Here is an 18,077-nt window from a genome sequence, read left to right on the forward strand (position 1 = left end):
GGGGGTTCTATAGTGGTATGTGGCTGGGGGGGGGTTCTATTGTGGTATGTGGCTAGGGGGGGTTCAATAGTGGTGTGTGGCTAGGGGGGGTTCTATAGTGGTGTGTGGCTAGGGCTGGTTATATTGTGGTATGTGGCTGGGGGGGTTCTATAGCGGTATGTGGCTGGGGGGGTTCTATAGTGGTATGTGGCTAGGGGGGTTCTATAGTGGTATGTGGCTGGAGGGGTTCCATAGTGGTATGTGGCTAGGGGGGGTTCTATAGCGGTGTGTGGCTAGGGGGGGTTCCATAGTGGTATGTGGCTAGGCGGGGTTCTATAGTGGTATGTGGCTGGGGGGGTTCTATAGTGGTATGTGGCTAGGGGGGTTCTATAGTGGTATGTGGCTGGGGCGGTTTTATCGTGGTATGTGGCTGGAGGGGTTCCAAAGTGGTATGTGGCTAGGGGGGTTCTATAGTGGTGTGTGGCTGGGGGGTTCTATAGTGGTATGTGGCTAAGGGGGGGTTCTAAAGTGGTATGTGGCTAGGGGGGGTTCTATAGTGGTATGTGGCTGGAGGGGTTCCAAAGTGGTATGTGGCTAGGGGGGTTCTATAGTGGTGTGTGGCTGGGGGGGTTCTATAGTGGTATGTGGCTAAGGGGGGGTTCTATAGCGGTGTGTGGCTAGGGGGGGTTCCATAGTGGTATGTGGCTAGGCGGGGTTCTATAGTGGTATGTGGCTGGGGGGGTTCTATAGTGGTATGTGGCTAGGGGGGTTCTATAGTGGTATGTGGCTGGGGCGGTTTTATCGTGGTATGTGGCTGGAGGGGTTCCAAAGTGGTATGTGGCTAGGGGGGTTCTATAGTGGTGTGTGGCTGGGGGGTTCTATAGTGGTATGTGGCTAAGGGGGGGTTCTAAAGTGGTATGTGGCTAGGGGGGGTTCTATAGTGGTATGTGGCTGGAGGGGTTCCAAAGTGGTATGTGGCTAGGGGGGTTCTATAGTGGTGTGTGGCTGGGGGGGTTCTATAGTGGTATGTGGCTAAGGGGGGGTTCTAAAGTGGTATGTGGCTAGGGGGGTTCTATAGTGGTATGTGGCTGGGGGGAGCGTTCTGTAGTGGTATGTGGCTAGGGGGGTTCTATAGTGGTATGTGGCTAGAGGGGGTTCTATAGTGGTGTGTGGCTAGGGGGGGTTCTATATTGGTATGTGGCTGGGGGGGTTCTGTAGTGGTATGAGGCTGGGGGGGTTCCATAGTGGTATGTGGCTAGGGGGGGTTCTATAGTCTTATGTGGCTGGGGGGGTTCTATAGTGGTATGTGGCTGGGGGGGTTCTATAGTGGTATGTGGCTAAGGGGTGGTTCTATAGTGGTATGTGGCTAGGGGGGGTTCTATAGTGGTATGTGGCTAGGGGGGTTCTATAGTGGTATGTGGCTGGGGGGGTTCTGTAGTGGTATGTGGCTGGGGGGGTTCTGTAGTGGTATGTGGCTAAGGGGGGGTTCTATAGTGGTATGTGGCTAGGGGGGTTCTATAGTGGTATGTGGCTAAGGGGGGGTTCTAAAGTGGTATGTGGCTAGGGGGGTTCTATAGTGGTATGTGGCTGGGGGGGTTCAATAGTGGTATGTGGCTAGGGTGGGTTCTATAGTGGTATGTGGCTGGAGGGGTTCCAAAGTGGTATGTGGCTAGGGGGGGTTCTATAGTGGTGTGTGGCTGGGGGGATTCTTTAGTGGTATGTGGCTAAGGGGGGGTTCTAAAGTGGTATGTGGCTAGGGGGGTTCTATAGTGGTATGTGGCTGGGGGGGTTCTGTAGTGGTATGTGGCTAGTGGGGTTCTATAGTTGTATGTGGCTAGGGGTGGTTCTATAGTGGTATGTGGCTAGGGGGGGTTCCATAGTGGTATGTGGCTGGGGGGGGTTATATAGTGGTATGTGGCTGGGGGGGGTTCTATTGTGGTATGTGGCTAGGGGGGGTTCAATAGTGGTGTGTGTGGCTAGGGGGGGTTCTATAGTGGTATGTGGCTGGGGGGGTTCTATAGTGGTATGTGGCTGGAGGGGTTCCAAAGTGGTATGTGGCTAGGGGGGGTTCTATAGTGGTGTGTGGCTGGGGGGGTTATTTAGTGGTATGTGGCTAAGGGGGGGTTCTAAAGTGGTATGTGGCTAGGGGGGTTCTATAGTGGTATGTGGCTGGGGGGGTTCTGTAGTGGTATGTGGCTAGGGGGGTTCTATTGTTGAATGTGGCTAGGGGTGGTTCTATAGTGGTGTGTGGCTGGGGGGGTTCTATAGTGGTATGTGGCTAGGGGGGGTTCCATAGTGGTATGTGGCTGGGGGGGGTTCTATAGTGGTATGTGGCTGGGGGGATTCTATTGTGGTATGTGGCTAGCGGGGGTTCAATAGTGGTGTGTGGCTAGGGGGGGTTCCATAGTGGTATGTGGCTGGGGGGGTTCTATAGTGGTATGTGGCTGGTGGGGTTCTATAGTGGTATGTGGCTAGGGGGGGTTCTATAGTGGTATGTGGCTGGAGGGGTTCCAAAGTGGTATGTGGCTAGGGGGGTTCTATAGTGGTATGTGGCTGGGGGGGTTCTATAGTGGTATGTGGCTAGGGGGGGTTCTATAGTGGTATGTGGCTGGAGGGGTTCCATAGTGGTATGTGGCTAGGGGGGGTTCTATAGTGGTGTGTGGCTAGGGGGGGTTCCATAGTGGTATGTGGCTAGGCGGGGTTCTATAGTGGTATGTGGCTAAGGGGTGGTTCTATAGTGGTATGTGGCTAGGGGGGTTCTATAGTGGTATGTGGCTAGGGGGGTTCTATAGTGGTATGTGGCAAGGGGGGTTCTATAGTGGTATGTGGCTATGGGTGTTCTATAGTGGTATGTGGCTGCGGGGGTTCTGTAGTGGTATGTGGCTGGGGGGGTTCTGTAGTGGTATGTGGCTAAGGGGGGGTTCTATAGTGGTATGTGGCTAGGGGGGTTCTATAGTGGTATGTGGCTGGGGGGGAGGGTTCTGTAGTGGTATGTGGCTGGGGGGGTTCTATAGTGGTATGTGGCTAGGGGGGGTTCTATAGTGGTATGTGGCTGGAGGGGTTCCAAAGTGGTATGTGGCTAGGGGGGTTCTATAGTGGTATGTGGCTGGGGGGGGTTCTATAGTGGTATGTGGCTAGGGGGGTTCTATAGTGGTATGTGGCTGGAGGGGTTCCATAGTGGTATGTGGCTAGGGGGGGTTCTATAGTGGTGTGTGGCTGGGGGGTTTTTATCGTGGTATGTGGCTAGGGGGGTTCTATAGTGGTATGTGGCTGGAGGGGTTCCAAAGTGGTATGTGGCTAGGGGGGTTCTATAGTGGTGTGTGGCTGGGGGGGTTCTATAGTGGTATGTGGCTAAGGGGGGGTTTTAAAGTGGTATGTGGCTAGGGGGGTTCTATAGTGGTATGTGGCTGGGGGGAGCGTTCTGTAGTGGTATGTGGCTAGGGGGGTTCTATAGTGGTATGTGGCTAGAGGGGGTTCTATAGTGGTGTGTGGCTAGGGGGGGTTCTATATTGGTATGTGGCTGGGAGGGTTCTGTAGTGGTATGTGGCTGGGGGGGTTCCATAGTGGTATGTGGCTAGGGGGGGTTCTATAGTCTTATGTGGCTGGGGGGGTTCTATAGTGGTATGTGGCTGGGGGGGTTCTATAGTGGTATGTGGCTAAGGGGTGGTTCTATAGTGGTATGTGGCTAGGGGGGGTTCTATAGTGGTATGTGGCTAGGGGGGTTCTATAGTGGTATGTGGCTGGGGGGGTTCTGTAGTGGTATGTGGCTGGGGGGGTTCTGTAGTGGTATGTGGCTAAGGGGGGGTTCTATAGTGGTATGTGGCTAGGGGGGTTCTATAGTGATATGTGGCTAAGGGGGGGTTCTAAAGTGGTATGTGGCTAGGGGGGTTCTATAGTGGTATGTGGTTGGGGGGGTTCAATAGTGGTATGTGGCTAGGGTGGGTTCTATAGTGGTATGTGGCTGGAGGGGTTCCAAAGTGGTATGTGGCTAGGGGGGTTCTATAGTGGTATGTGGCTGGGGGGGGGTTCTATAGTGGTATGTGGCTAGGGGGGTTCTATAGTGGTATGTGGCTGGAGGGGTTCCATAGTGGTATGTGGCTAGGGGGGGTTCTATAGTGGTGTGTGGCTAGGGGGGGTTCCATAGTGGTATGTGGCTAGGCGGGGTTCTATAGTGGTATGTGGCTGGGGGGGTTCTATAGTGGTATGTGGCTAGGGGGGTTCTATAGTGGTATGTGGCTGGGGGGGTTCTGTAGTGGTATGTGGCTAGGGGGGTTCTATTGTTGAATGTGGCTAGGGGTGGTTCTATAGTGGTGTGTGGCTGGGGGGGTTCTATAGTGGTATGTGGCTAGGGGGGGTTCCATAGTGGTATGTGGCTGGGGGGGGTTCTATAGTGGTATGTGGCTGGGGGGATTCTATTGTGGTATGTGGCTAGGGGGGGTTCAATAGTGGTGTGTGGCTAGGGGGGGTTCCATAGTGGTATGTGTCTGGGGGGGTTCTATAGTGGTATGTGGCTGCGGGGGTTCTATAGTGGTATGTGGCTAGGGGGGGTTCTATAGTGGTATGTGGCTGGAGGGGTTCCAAAGTGGTATGTGGCTAGGGGGGGTTCTATAGTGGTGTGTGGCTAGGGGGGGTTCCATAGTGGTATGTGGCTAGGCGGGGTTCTATAGTGGTATGTGGCTAAGGGGTGGTTCTATAGTGGTATGTGGCTAGGGGGGTTCTATAGTGGTATGTGGCTAGGGGGGTTCTATAGTGGTATGTGGCAAGGGGGGTTCTATAGTGGTATGTGGCTATGGGTGTTCTATAGTGGTATGTGGCTGCGGGGGTTCTGTAGTGGTATGTGGCTGGGGGGGTTCTGTAGTGGTATGTGGCTAAGGGGGGGTTCTATAGTGGTATGTGGCTAGGGGGGTTCTATAGTGGTATGTGGCTGGGGGGGAGGGTTCTGTAGTGGTATGTGGCTGGGGGGGTTCTATAGTGGTATGTGGCTAGGGGGGGTTCTATAGTGGTATGTGGCTGGAGGGGTTCCAAAGTGGTATGTGGCTAGGGGGGTTCTATAGTGGTATGTGGCTGGGGGGGGTTCTATAGTGGTATGTGGCTAGGGGGGTTCTATAGTGGTATGTGGCTGGAGGGGTTCCATAGTGGTATGTGGCTAGGGGGGGTTCTATAGTGGTGTGTGGCTGGGGGTTTTTTATCGTGGTATGTGGCTAGGGGGGTTCTATAGTGGTATGTGGCTGGAGGGGTTCCAAAGTGGTATGTGGCTAGGGGGGTTCTATAGTGGTGTGTGGCTGGGGGGGTTCTATAGTGGTATGTGGCTAAGGGGGGGTTTTAAAGTGGTATGTGGCTAGGGGGGTTCTATAGTGGTATGTGGCTGGGGGGAGCGTTCTGTAGTGGTATGTGGCTAGGGGGGTTCTATAGTGGTATGTGGCTAGAGGGGGTTCTATAGTGGTGTGTGGCTAGGGGGGGTTCTATATTGGTATGTGGCTGGGGGGGTTCTGTAGTGGTATGTGGCTGGGGGGGTTCCATAGTGGTATGTGGCTAGGGGGGGTTCTATAGTCTTATGTGGCTGGGGGGGTTCTATAGTGGTATGTGGCTGGTGGGGTTCTATAGTGGTATGTGGCTAGGGGGGGTTCTATAGTGGTATGTGGCTGGAGGGGTTCCAAAGTGGTATGTGGCTAGGGGGGTTCTATAGTGGTATGTGGCTGGGGGGGTTCTATAGTGGTATGTGGCTAGGGGGGGTTCTATAGTGGTATGTGGCTGGAGGGGTTCCATAGTGGTATGTGGCTAGGGGGGGTTCTATAGTGGTGTGTGGCTAGGGGGGGTTCCATAGTGGTATGTGGCTAGGCGGGGTTCTATAGTGGTATGTGGCTAAGGGGTGGTTCTATAGTGGTATGTGGCTAGGGGGGTTCTATAGTGGTATGTGGCTAGGGGGGTTCTATAGTGGTATGTGGCAAGGGGGGTTCTATAGTGGTATGTGGCTATGGGTGTTCTATAGTGGTATGTGGCTGCGGGGGTTCTGTAGTGGTATGTGGCTGGGGGGGTTCTGTAGTGGTATGTGGCTAAGGGGGGGTTCTATAGTGGTATGTGGCTAGGGGGGTTCTATAGTGGTATGTGGCTGGGGGGGAGGGTTCTGTAGTGGTATGTGGCTGGGGGGGTTCTATAGTGGTATGTGGCTAGGGGGGGTTCTATAGTGGTATGTGGCTGGAGGGGTTCCAAAGTGGTATGTGGCTAGGGGGGTTCTATAGTGGTATGTGGCTGGGGGGGGTTCTATAGTGGTATGTGGCTAGGGGGGTTCTATAGTGGTATGTGGCTGGAGGGGTTCCATAGTGGTATGTGGCTAGGGGGGGTTCTATAGTGGTGTGTGGCTGGGGGGTTTTTATCGTGGTATGTGGCTAGGGGGGTTCTATAGTGGTATGTGGCTGGAGGGGTTCCAAAGTGGTATGTGGCTAGGGGGGTTCTATAGTGGTGTGTGGCTGGGGGGGTTCTATAGTGGTATGTGGCTAAGGGGGGGTTTTAAAGTGGTATGTGGCTAGGGGGGTTCTATAGTGGTATGTGGCTGGGGGGAGCGTTCTGTAGTGGTATGTGGCTAGGGGGGTTCTATAGTGGTATGTGGCTAGAGGGGGTTCTATAGTGGTGTGTGGCTAGGGGGGGTTCTATATTGGTATGTGGCTGGGAGGGTTCTGTAGTGGTATGTGGCTGGGGGGGTTCCATAGTGGTATGTGGCTAGGGGGGGTTCTATAGTCTTATGTGGCTGGGGGGGTTCTATAGTGGTATGTGGCTGGGGGGGTTCTATAGTGGTATGTGGCTAAGGGGTGGTTCTATAGTGGTATGTGGCTAGGGGGGGTTCTATAGTGGTATGTGGCTAGGGGGGTTCTATAGTGGTATGTGGCTGGGGGGGTTCTGTAGTGGTATGTGGCTGGGGGGGTTCTGTAGTGGTATGTGGCTAAGGGGGGGTTCTATAGTGGTATGTGGCTAGGGGGGTTCTATAGTGATATGTGGCTAAGGGGGGGTTCTAAAGTGGTATGTGGCTAGGGGGGTTCTATAGTGGTATGTGGTTGGGGGGGTTCAATAGTGGTATGTGGCTAGGGTGGGTTCTATAGTGGTATGTGGCTGGAGGGGTTCCAAAGTGGTATGTGGCTAGGGGGGTTCTATAGTGGTATGTGGCTGGGGGGGGGTTCTATAGTGGTATGTGGCTAGGGGGGTTCTATAGTGGTATGTGGCTGGAGGGGTTCCATAGTGGTATGTGGCTAGGGGGGGTTCTATAGTGGTGTGTGGCTAGGGGGGGTTCCATAGTGGTATGTGGCTAGGCGGGGTTCTATAGTGGTATGTGGCTGGGGGGGTTCTATAGTGGTATGTGGCTAGGGGGGTTCTATAGTGGTATGTGGCTGGGGGGGTTCTGTAGTGGTATGTGGCTAGGGGGGTTCTATTGTTGAATGTGGCTAGGGGTGGTTCTATAGTGGTGTGTGGCTGGGGGGGTTCTATAGTGGTATGTGGCTAGGGGGGGTTCCATAGTGGTATGTGGCTGGGGGGGGTTCTATAGTGGTATGTGGCTGGGGGGATTCTATTGTGGTATGTGGCTAGGGGGGGTTCAATAGTGGTGTGTGGCTAGGGGGGGTTCCATAGTGGTATGTGGCTGGGGGGGTTCTATAGTGGTATGTGGCTGGGGGGGTTCTATAGTGGTATGTGGCTAGGGGGGGTTCTATAGTGGTATGTGGCTGGAGGGGTTCCAAAGTGGTATGTGGCTAGGGGGGTTCTATAGTGGTATGTGGCTGGGGGGGTTCTATAGTGGTATGTGGCTAGGGGGGGTTCTATAGTGGTATGTGGCTGGAGGGGTTCCATAGTGGTATGTGGCTAGGGGGGGTTCTATAGTGGTGTGTGGCTAGGGGGGGTTCCATAGTGGTATGTGGCTAGGCGGGGTTCTATAGTGGTATGTGGCTAAGGGGTGGTTCTATAGTGGTATGTGGCTAGGGGGGTTCTATAGTGGTATGTGGCTAGGGGGGTTCTATAGTGGTATGTGGCAAGGGGGGTTCTATAGTGGTATGTGGCTATGGGTGTTCTATAGTGGTATGTGGCTGCGGGGGTTCTGTAGTGGTATGTGGCTGGGGGGGTTCTGTAGTGGTATGTGGCTAAGGGGGGGTTCTATAGTGGTATGTGGCTAGGGGGGTTCTATAGTGGTATGTGGCTGGGGGGGAGGGTTCTGTAGTGGTATGTGGCTGGGGGGGTTCTATAGTGGTATGTGGCTAGGGGGGGTTCTATAGTGGTATGTGGCTGGAGGGGTTCCAAAGTGGTATGTGGCTAGGGGGGTTCTATAGTGGTATGTGGCTGGGGGGGGTTCTATAGTGGTATGTGGCTAGGGGGGTTCTATAGTGGTATGTGGCTGGAGGGGTTCCATAGTGGTATGTGGCTAGGGGGGGTTCTATAGTGGTGTGTGGCTGGGGTTTTTTTATCGTGGTATGTGGCTAGGGGGGTTCTATAGTGGTATGTGGCTGGAGGGGTTCCAAAGTGGTATGTGGCTAGGGGGGTTCTATAGTGGTGTGTGGCTGGGGGGGTTCTATAGTGGTATGTGGCTAAGGGGGGGTTTTAAAGTGGTATGTGGCTAGGGGGGTTCTATAGTGGTATGTGGCTGGGGGGAGCGTTCTGTAGTGGTATGTGGCTAGGGGGGTTCTATAGTGGTATGTGGCTAGAGGGGGTTCTATAGTGGTGTGTGGCTAGGGGGGGTTCTATATTGGTATGTGGCTGGGGGGGTTCTGTAGTGGTATGTGGCTGGGGGGGTTCCATAGTGGTATGTGGCTGGGGGGGTTCTATAGTGGTATGTGACTAAGGGGTGGTTCTATAGTGGTATGTGGCTAGGGGGGGTTCTATAGTGGTATGTGGCTAGGGGGGTTCTATAGTGGTATGTGGCTGGGGGGGTTCTGTAGTGGTATGTGGCTGGGGGGGTTCTGTAGTGGTATGTGGCTAAGGGGGGGTTCTATAGTGGTATGTGGCTAGGGGGGTTCTATAGTGATATGTGGCTAAGGGGGGGTTCTAAAGTGGTATGTGGCTAGGGGGGTTCTATAGTGGTATGTGGTTGGGGGGGTTCAATAGTGGTATGTGGCTAGGGTGGGTTCTATAGTGGTATGTGGCTGGAGGGGTTCCAAAGTGGTATGTGGCTAGGGGGGTTCTATAGTGGTATGTGGCTGGGGGGGGGTTCTATAGTGGTATGTGGCTAGGGGGGTTCTATAGTGGTATGTGGCTGGAGGGGTTCCATAGTGGTATGTGGCTAGGGGGGGTTCTATAGTGGTGTGTGGCTAGGGGGGGTTCCATAGTGGTATGTGGCTAGGCGGGGTTCTATAGTGGTATGTGGCTGGGGGGGTTCTATAGTGGTATGTGGCTAGGGGGGTTCTATAGTGGTATGTGGCTGGGGGGGTTCTGTAGTGGTATGTGGCTAGGGGGGTTCTATTGTTGAATGTGGCTAGGGGTGGTTCTATAGTGGTGTGTGGCTGGGGGGGTTCTATAGTGGTATGTGGCTAGGGGGGGTTCCATAGTGGTATGTGGCTGGGGGGGGTTCTATAGTGGTATGTGGCTGGGGGGATTCTATTGTGGTATGTGGCTAGGGGGGGTTCAATAGTGGTGTGTGGCTAGGGGGGGTTCCATAGTGGTATGTGGCTAGGGGGGTTCTATAGTGGTATGTGGCTGGGGGGGTTCTGTAGTGGTATGTGGCTAGGGGGGTTCTATTGTTGAATGTGGCTAGGGGTGGTTCTATAGTGGTGTGTGGCTGGGGGGGTTCTATAGTGGTATGTGGCTAGGGGGGGTTCCATAGTGGTATGTGGCTGGGGGGGGTTCTATAGTGGTATGTGGCTGGGGGGATTCTATTGTGGTATGTGGCTAGGGGGGGTTCAATAGTGGTGTGTGGCTAGGGGGGGTTCCATAGTGGTATGTGGCTGGGGGGGTTCTATAGTGGTATGTGGCTGGGGGGGTTCTATAGTGGTATGTGGCTAGGGGGGGTTCTATAGTGGTATGTGGCTGGAGGGGTTCCAAAGTGGTATGTGGCTAGGGGGGTTCTATAGTGGTATGTGGCTGGGGGGGTTCTATAGTGGTATGTGGCTAAGGGGGGGTTCTATAGTGGTATGTGGCTAGGGGGGTTCTATAGTGGTATGTGGCTGGGGGGGAGGGTTCTGTAGTGGTATGTGGCTGGGGGGGTTCTATAGTGGTATGTGGCTAGGGGGGGTTCTATAGTGGTATGTGGCTGGAGGGGTTCCAAAGTGGTATGTGGCTAGGGGGGTTCTATAGTGGTATGTGGCTGGGGGGGGTTCTATAGTGGTATGTGGCTAGGGGGGTTCTATAGTGGTATGTGGCTGGAGGGGTTCCATAGTGGTATGTGGCTAGGGGGGGTTCTATAGTGGTGTGTGGCTGGGGGTTTTTTATCGTGGTATGTGGCTAGGGGGGTTCTATAGTGGTATGTGGCTGGAGGGGTTCCAAAGTGGTATGTGGCTAGGGGGGTTCTATAGTGGTGTGTGGCTGGGGGGGTTCTATAGTGGTATGTGGCTAAGGGGGGGTTTTAAAGTGGTATGTGGCTAGGGGGGTTCTATAGTGGTATGTGGCTGGGGGGAGCGTTCTGTAGTGGTATGTGGCTAGGGGGGTTCTATAGTGGTATGTGGCTAGAGGGGGTTCTATAGTGGTGTGTGGCTAGGGGGGGTTCTATATTGGTATGTGGCTGGGGGGGTTCTGTAGTGGTATGTGGCTGGGGGGGTTCCATAGTGGTATGTGGCTGGGGGGGTTCTATAGTGGTATGTGACTAAGGGGTGGTTCTATAGTGGTATGTGGCTAGGGGGGGTTCTATAGTGGTATGTGGCTAGGGGGGTTCTATAGTGGTATGTGGCTGGGGGGGTTCTGTAGTGGTATGTGGCTGGGGGGGTTCTGTAGTGGTATGTGGCTAAGGGGGGGTTCTATAGTGGTATGTGGCTAGGGGGGTTCTATAGTGATATGTGGCTAAGGGGGGGTTCTAAAGTGGTATGTGGCTAGGGGGGTTCTATAGTGGTATGTGGTTGGGGGGGTTCAATAGTGGTATGTGGCTAGGGTGGGTTCTATAGTGGTATGTGGCTGGAGGGGTTCCAAAGTGGTATGTGGCTAGGGGGGTTCTATAGTGGTATGTGGCTGGGGGGGGGTTCTATAGTGGTATGTGGCTAGGGGGGTTCTATAGTGGTATGTGGCTGGAGGGGTTCCATAGTGGTATGTGGCTAGGGGGGGTTCTATAGTGGTGTGTGGCTAGGGGGGGTTCCATAGTGGTATGTGGCTAGGCGGGGTTCTATAGTGGTATGTGGCTGGGGGGGTTCTATAGTGGTATGTGGCTAGGGGGGTTCTATAGTGGTATGTGGCTGGGGGGGTTCTGTAGTGGTATGTGGCTAGGGGGGTTCTATTGTTGAATGTGGCTAGGGGTGGTTCTATAGTGGTGTGTGGCTGGGGGGGTTCTATAGTGGTATGTGGCTAGGGGGGGTTCCATAGTGGTATGTGGCTGGGGGGGGTTCTATAGTGGTATGTGGCTGGGGGGATTCTATTGTGGTATGTGGCTAGGGGGGGTTCAATAGTGGTGTGTGGCTAGGGGGGGTTCCATAGTGGTATGTGGCTAGGGGGGTTCTATAGTGGTATGTGGCTGGGGGGGTTCTGTAGTGGTATGTGGCTAGGGGGGTTCTATTGTTGAATGTGGCTAGGGGTGGTTCTATAGTGGTGTGTGGCTGGGGGGGTTCTATAGTGGTATGTGGCTAGGGGGGGTTCCATAGTGGTATGTGGCTGGGGGGGGTTCTATAGTGGTATGTGGCTGGGGGGATTCTATTGTGGTATGTGGCTAGGGGGGGTTCAATAGTGGTGTGTGGCTAGGGGGGGTTCCATAGTGGTATGTGGCTGGGGGGGTTCTATAGTGGTATGTGGCTGGGGGGGTTCTATAGTGGTATGTGGCTAGGGGGGGTTCTATAGTGGTATGTGGCTGGAGGGGTTCCAAAGTGGTATGTGGCTAGGGGGGTTCTATAGTGGTATGTGGCTGGGGGGGTTCTATAGTGGTATGTGGCTAGGGGGGGTTCTATAGTGGTATGTGGCTGGAGGGGTTCCATAGTGGTATGTGGCTAGGGGGGGTTCTATAGTGGTGTGTGGCTAGGGGGGGTTCCATAGTGGTATGTGGCTAGGCGGGGTTCTATAGTGGTATGTGGCTAAGGGGTGGTTCTATAGTGGTATGTGGCTAGGGGGGTTCTATAGTGGTATGTGGCTAGGGGGGTTCTATAGTGGTATGTGGCAAGGGGGGTTCTATAGTGGTATGTGGCTATGGGTGTTCTATAGTGGTATGTGGCTGCGGGGGTTCTGTAGTGGTATGTGGCTGGGGGGGTTCTGTAGTGGTATGTGGCTAAGGGGGGGTTCTATAGTGGTATGTGGCTAGGGGGGTTCTATAGTGGTATGTGGCTGGGGGGGAGGGTTCTGTAGTGGTATGTGGCTGGGGGGGTTCTATAGTGGTATGTGGCTAGGGGGGGTTCTATAGTGGTATGTGGCTGGAGGGGTTCCAAAGTGGTATGTGGCTAGGGGGGTTCTATAGTGGTATGTGGCTGGGGGGGGGTTCTATAGTGGTATGTGGCTAGGGGGGTTCTATAGTGGTATGTGGCTGGAGGGGTTCCATAGTGGTATGTGGCTAGGGGGGGTTCTATAGTGGTGTGTGGCTGGGGGGGTTTTATCGTGGTATGTGGCTAGGGGGGTTCTATAGTGGTATGTGGCTGGAGGGGTTCCAAAGTGGTATGTGGCTAGGGGGGTTCTATAGTGGTGTGTGGCTAGGGGGGTTCTATAGTGGTATGTGGCTGGGGGGAGCGTTCTGTAGTGGTATGTGGCTAGGGGGGTTCTATAGTGGTATGTGGCTAGAGGGGGTTCTATAGTGGTGTGTGGCTAGGGGGGGTTCTATATTGGTATGTGGCTGGGGGGGTTCTGTAGTGGTATGTGGCTGGGGGGGTTCCATAGTGGTATGTGGCTAGGGGGGGTTCTATAGTCTTATTTGGCTGGGGGGGTTCTATAGTGGTATGTGGCTGGGGGGGTTCTATAGTGGTATGTGGCTAAGGGGTGGTTCTATAGTGGTATGTGGCTAGGGGGGGTTCTATAGTGGTATGTGGCTAGGGGGGTTCTATAGTGGTATGTGGCTGGGGGGGTTCTGTAGTGGTATGTGGCTGGGGGGGTTCTGTAGTGGTATGTGGCTAGGGGGGTTCTATAGTGGTATGTGGCTAGAGGGGGTTCTATAGTGGTGTGTGGCTAGGGGGGGTTCTATATTGGTATGTGGCTGGGGGGGTTCTGTAGTGGTATGTGGCTGGGGGGGTTCCATAGTGGTATGTGGCTAGGGGGGGTTCTATAGTCTTATGTGGCTGGGGGGGTTCTATAGTGGTATGTGGCTGGGGGGGTTCTATAGTGGTATGTGGCTAAGGGGTGGTTCTATAGTGGTATGTGGCTAGGGGGGGTTCTATAGAGGTATGTGGCTAGGGGGGTTCTATAGTGGTATGTGGCTGGGGGGGTTCTGTAGAGGTATGTGGCTGGGGGGGTTCTGTAGTGGTATGTGGCTAAGGGGGGGTTCTATAGTGGTATGTGGCTAGGGGGGTTCTATAGTGGTATGTGGCTAAGGGGGGGTTCTAAAGTGGTATGTGGCTAGGGGGGTTCTATAGTGGTATGTGGCTGGGGGGGTTCAATAGTGGTATGTGGCTAGGGTGGGTTCTATAGTGGTATGTGGCTGGAGGGGTTCCAAAGTGGTATGTGGCTAGGGGGGGTTCTATAGTGGTGTGTGGCTGGGGGGGTTCTTTAGTGGTATGTGGCTAAGGGGGGGTTCTAAAGTGGTATGTGGCTAGGGGGGTTCTATAGTGGTATGTGGCTGGGGGGGTACTGTAGTGGTATGTGGCTAGGGGGGTTCTATAGTTGTATGTGGCTAGGGGTGGTTCTATGGTGGTATGTGGCTAGGGGGTGTTCCATAGTGGTATGTGGCTGGGGGGGGGTTCTATAGTGGTATGTGGCTGGGGGGGGTTCTATTGTGGTATGTGGCTAGGGGGGGTTCAATAGTGGTGTGTGTGGCTAGGGGGGGTTCTATAGTGGTATGTGGCTGGGGGGGTTCTATAGTGGTATGTGGCTGGAGGGGTTCCAAAGTGGTATGTGGCTAGGGGGGGTTCTTTAGTGGTGTGTGGCTGGGGGGGTTATTTAGTGGTATGTGGCTAAGGGGGGGTTCTAAAGTGGTATGTGGCTAGGGGGGTTCTATAGTGGTATGTGGCTGGGGGGGTTCTGTAGTGGTATGTGGCTAGGGGGGTTCTATAGTTGAATGTGGCTAGGGGTGGTTCTATAGTGGTGTGTGGCTGGGGGGGTTCTATAGTGGTATGTGGCTAGGGGGGGTTCCATAGTGGTATGTGGCTGGGGGGGTTCTATAGTGGTATGTGGCTGGGGGGGTTCTATAGTGGTATGTGGCTAGGGGGGTTCTATAGTGGTATGTGGCTATGGGTGTTCTATAGTGGTATGTGGCTGCGGGGGTTCTGTAGTGGTATGTGGCTGGGGGGGTTCTGTAGTGGTATGTGGCTAAGGGGGGGTTCTATAGTGGTATGTGGCTAGGGGGGTTCTATAGTGGTATGTGGCTGGGGGGGAGGGTTCTGTAGTGGTATGTGGCTCAGGGGGTTCTATAGTGGTATGTGGCTAGGGGGGGTTCTATAGTGGTATGTGGCTGGAGGGGTTCCAAAGTGGTATGTGGCTAGGGGGGTTCTATAGTGGTATGTGGCTGGGCGGGGGTTCTATAGTGGTATGTGGCTAGGGGGGTTCTATAGTGGTATGTGGCTGGAGGGGTTCCATAGTGGTATGTGGCTAGGGGGGGTTCTATAGTGGTGTGTGGCTAGGGGGGGTTCCATAGTGGTATGTGGCTAGGCGGGGTTCTATAGTGGTATGTGGCTGGGGGGGTTCTATAGTGGTATGTGGCTAGGGGGGTTCTATAGTGGTATGTGGCTAGGGGGGGTTCTATAGTCTTATGTGGCTGGGGGGGTTCTATAGTGGTATGTGGCTGGGGGGGTTCTATAGTGGTATGTGGCTAAGGGGTGGTTCTATAGTGGTATGTGGCTAGGGGGGGTTCTATAGAGGTATGTGGCTAGGGGGGTTCTATAGTGGTATGTGGCTGGGGGGGTTCTGTAGAGGTATGTGGCTGGGGGGGTTCTGTAGTGGTATGTGGCTAAGGGGGGGTTCTATAGTGGTATGTGGCTAGGGGGGTTCTATAGTGGTATGTGGCTAAGGGGGGGTTCTAAAGTGGTATGTGGCTAGGGGGGTTCTATAGTGGTATGTGGCTGGGGGGGTTCAATAGTGGTATGTGGCTAGGGTGGGTTCTATAGTGGTATGTGGCTGGAGGGGTTCCAAAGTGGTATGTGGCTAGGGGGGTTCTATAGTGGTGTGTGGCTGGGGGGGTTCTTTAGTGGTATGTGGCTAAGGGGGGGTTCTAAAGTGGTATGTGGCTAGGGGGGTTCTATAGTGGTATGTGGCTGGGGGGGTACTGTAGTGGTATGTGGCTAGGGGGGTTCTATAGTTGTATGTGGCTAGGGGTGGTTCTATAGTGGTATGTGGCTAGGGGGGGTTCCATAGTGGTATGTGGCTGGGGGGGGGGTTCTATAGTGGTATGTGGCTGGGGGGGGTTCTATTGTGGTATGTGGCTAGGGGGGGTTCAATAGTGGTGTGTGTGGCTAGGGGGGGTTCTATAGTGGTATGTGGCTGGGGGGGTTCTATAGTGGTATGTGGCTGGAGGGGTTCCAAAGTGGTATGTGGCTAGGGGGGGTTCTATAGTGGTGTGTGGCTGGGGGGGTTATTTAGTGGTATGTGGCTAAGGGGGGGTTCTAAAGTGGTATGTGGCTAGGGGGGTTCTATAGTGGTATGTGGCTGGGGGGGTTCTGTAGTGGTATGTGGCTAGGGGGGTTCTATAGTTGAATGTGGCTAGGGGTGGTTCTATAGTGGTGTGTGGCTGGGGGGGTTCTATAGTGGTATGTGGCTAGGGGGGGTTCCATAGTGGTATGTGGCTGGGGGGGTTCTATAGTGGTATGTGGCTGGGGGGGTTCTATAGTGGTATGTGGCTAGGGGGGTTCTATAGTGGTATGTGGCTATGGGTGTTCTATAGTGGTATGTGGCTGCGGGGGTTCTGTAGTGGTATGTGGCTGGGGGGGTTCTGTAGTGGTATGTGGCTAAGGGGGGGTTCTATAGTGGTATGTGGCTAGGGGGGTTCTATAGTGGTATGTGGCTGGGGGGGAGGGTTCTGTAGTGGTATGTGGCTGGGGGGGTTCTATAGTGGTATGTGGCTAGGGGGGGTTCTATAGTGGTATGTGGCTGGAGGGGTTCCAAAGTGGTATGTGGCTAGGGGGGTTCTATAGTGGTATGTGGCTGGGCGGGGGTTCTATAGTGGTATGTGGCTAGGGGGGTTCTATAGTGGTATGTGGCTGGAGGGGTTCCATAGTGGTATGTGGCTAGGGGGGGTTCTATAGTGGTGTGTGGCTAGGGGGGGTTCCATAGTGGTATGTGGCTAGGCGGGGTTCTATAGTGGTATGTGGCTGGGGGGGTTCTATAGTGGTATGTGGCTAGGGGGGTTCTATAGTGGTATGTGGCTGGGGGGGTTTTATCGTGGTATGTGGCTAGGGGGGGTTCTATAGTGGTATGTGGCTGGAGGGGTTCCAAAGTGGTATGTGGCTAGGGGGGTTCTATAGTGGTATGTGGCTAGGGGGGTTCTATAGTGGTGTGTGGCTGGGGGGGTTCTATAATGGTATGTGGCTAAGGGGGGGTTCTAAAGTGATATGTGGCTAGGGGGGTTCTATAGTGGTATGTGGCTGGGGGAGCGTTCTGTAGTGGTATGTGGCTAGGGGGGTTCTATAGTGGTATGTGGCTAGAGGGGGTTCTATAGTGGTGTGTGGCTAGGGGGGGTTCTATATTGGTATGTGGCTGGGGGGGTTCTGTAGTGGTATGTGGCTGGGGGGGTTCCATAGTGGTATGTGGCTAGGGGGGATTCTATAGTCTTATGTGGCTGGGGGGGTTCTATAGTGGTATGTGGCTGGGGGGGTTCTATAGTGGTATGTGGCTAAGGGGTGGTTCTATAGTGGTATGTGGCTAGGGGGGGTTCTATAGTGGTATGTGGCTAGGGGGGTTCTATAGTGGTATGTGGCTGGGGGGGTTCTGTAGTGGTATGTGGCTGGGGGGGGTTCTGTAGTGGTATGTGGCTAAGGGGGGGTTCTATAGTGGTATGTGGCTAGGGGGGTTCTATAGTGGTATGTGGCTAAGGGGGGTTTCTAAAGTGGTATGTGGCTAGGGGGGTTCTATAGTGGTATGTGGCTGGGGGGGTTCAATAGTGGTATGTGGCTAGGGTGGGTTCTATAGTGGTATGTGGCTGGAGGGGTTCCAAAGTGGTATGTGGCTAGGGGGGGTTCTATAGTGGTGTGTGGCTGGGGGGGTTCTTTAGTGGTATGTGGCTAAGGGGGGGTTCTAAAGTGGTATGTGGCTAGGGGGGTTCTATAGTGGTATGTGGCTGGGGGGGTACTGTAGTGGTATGTGGCTAGGGGGGTTCTATAGTTGTATGTGGCTAGGGGTGGTTCTATAGTGGTATGTGGCTAGGGGGGGTTCCATAGTGCTATGTGGCTGGGGGGGGGTTCTATAGTGGTATGTGGCTGGGGGGGGTTCTATTGTGGTATGTGGCTAGGGGGGGTTCAATAGTGGTGTGTGTGGCTAGGGGGGGTTCTATAGTGGTATGTGGCTGGGGGGGTTCTATAGTGGTATGTGGCTGGAGGGGTTCCAAAGTGGTATGTGGCTAGGGGGGGTTCTATAGTGGTGTGTGGCTGGGGGGGTTATTTAGTGGTATGTGGCTAAGGGGGGGTTCTAAAGTGGTATGTGGCTAGGGGGGTTCTATAGTGGTATGTGGCTGGGGGGGTTCTGTAGTGGTATGTGGCTAGGGGGATTCTATAGTTGAATGTGGCTAGGGGTGGTTCTATAGTGGTGTGTGGCTGGGGGGGTTCTATAGTGGTATGTGGCTAGGGGGGGTTCCATAGTGGTATGTGGCTGGGGGGGGTTCTATAGTGGTATGTGGCTGGGGGGATTCTATTGTGGTATGTGGCTAGGGGGGGTTC

The sequence above is a fragment of the Salmo salar genome, chromosome 11, assembly GCF_965601325.2.
Source record: "Salmo salar chromosome 11, fSalSal1, whole genome shotgun sequence".
Classification (NCBI taxonomy): Eukaryota; Metazoa; Chordata; class Actinopteri; order Salmoniformes; family Salmonidae; genus Salmo; species Salmo salar.